The sequence below is a fragment of the Poecilia reticulata genome, linkage group LG20, assembly GCF_000633615.1.
Source record: "Poecilia reticulata strain Guanapo linkage group LG20, Guppy_female_1.0+MT, whole genome shotgun sequence".
Lineage (NCBI taxonomy): Eukaryota > Metazoa > Chordata > Actinopteri > Cyprinodontiformes > Poeciliidae > Poecilia > Poecilia reticulata.
Genome location: NC_024350.1, coordinates 12,464,882 through 12,466,443, shown reverse-complemented (window position 1 = coordinate 12,466,443; position 1,562 = coordinate 12,464,882). Strand labels below are relative to the sequence as shown.

The following is a 1,562-nucleotide window of genomic DNA, read 5'->3' as shown; positions in this document are numbered from 1 at the left end:
TTTAATTGTTTTTATTTTTAGTGTTACGTTTTTATGCTTTGCTTATATTACAATACTCTATTTTAACATCTCCTGTAGTAGATGGCATAAACATACCTTAATGTTGTCAAGGAACTTTGAAACATTTTAAGGAGCCATAAAACAGGTTAAAGAAACTAAAAAAGGACGACACATTGAGAAAATAATGGAATCGAATTAGACACACGGTGTCATTAATCCTTAACATGCAACGTGCAAAACGTGATGAAGTGTTTCATAATGCTCGGCGAGCTCTGTTGGGTTAATTTATACTTCGTCACAGTCAGCAAAGTCTCCGTGCGTGTGCAGACAACCTGAGAAAGAGTGATGCAACCCGTCGCCACCTTTCATTTGCATGAGCGCACACACACACACACACACGCACACACACACAGGAATCACAGCCGCCATTAGCAGCATCAACAACCATGCGCGTACTCCGTAGACTCAGACCCCCCTCACCCCAAGGATTCGAACGGCGTCTAAAGCCATGCAGGCGAACGCGCACGCTCATTACACCGTGGCCCCGCTTGCTAATGGTCAGATGCTGTGGAACCGAAACCAGTGCGGAGGCAGCATCGACTGCCTTGACAGCTAAGGGCTACGTCCGTGAACTCGGAGCACCGGAGCTGCCACAACTCCAGCCTCTCTGGGCACCCAAGGCCAACAACACACTCCTTGTTCTTCCCCCAGTGCTCTGAGCTATGTTAAGGCTGGTACACACCATGCTCGTCCATTACACGCACACACACACGCACACATTGCGTCGGTGCACCCACACACCAAAAAGGCAAAGACATCAATGTAGACACTTGCATATATGCACAAGCATTTTCGAGGGTAGAAATATAAGAGTGCACAGCTTGCAAACAAAGTCAGGTTAAGGGAAGGAAAAGCCCTGAAGGCTGCACCACTGTGGAGGCCCCTTTACTGTGTTTACGGTGAGACGGAACCGGAGTCAGATACCAGCCGTTTGCTCACCTAGGTCCATAATTTTATATGATGACTGGCCAAGATTTGCTGGAGAAACAAAGGTTATCAACTGGCAGATTACCCCGGAGTCCCCGGCAGTATCTCGTGCTAAAGTTTTCCGTATAGAGCTGCAAGGGCGGGTGTTGCTTTAAGCAAGAACGCGTTTACTTTTAATCTACTGGAATTTAATTACAGTGGCAGACACTAACTGAACACTTGAGTTGGTATTTACGCCCTTCAACGTTTTCATAATGTTGCCACATCACAACAACAACAACAACAAAAAATTTAAGAGGACGCTCACAAAGCAAAGGCATCGTAAAATATGATTTATCACTGGTGGAAACTTTACACAAATATGATCTGAAAAGTGTGGTGTGCATTTGTGTTCAAGCTCTCTTGTTCAATGTTTTTGCAGAAGTATAGTCTTTTAGGTTATGTTTGTGAATCAGAAGGGTAATGATACATGGTTTCCAACAATGTTTTTGCAAATATACATCCACAAATAGCTCTGTGCATTTATACTTAGCCCCTCCAAGTCAATATCTTGAAGCCATTTTTCTGCAATTTAA

The 1,562-nt window shown here is 44.2% G+C and overlaps 1 protein-coding gene across 6 annotated transcripts in view; it reads right to left on the bottom strand.

Annotated features, from left to right (window-relative positions):
* ofcc1 (orofacial cleft 1 candidate 1) overlaps positions 1 to 1,562 on the bottom strand; it is a 95,552-nt gene that overhangs the window by 55,741 nt on the left and 38,249 nt on the right. The window lies entirely within an intron of this gene.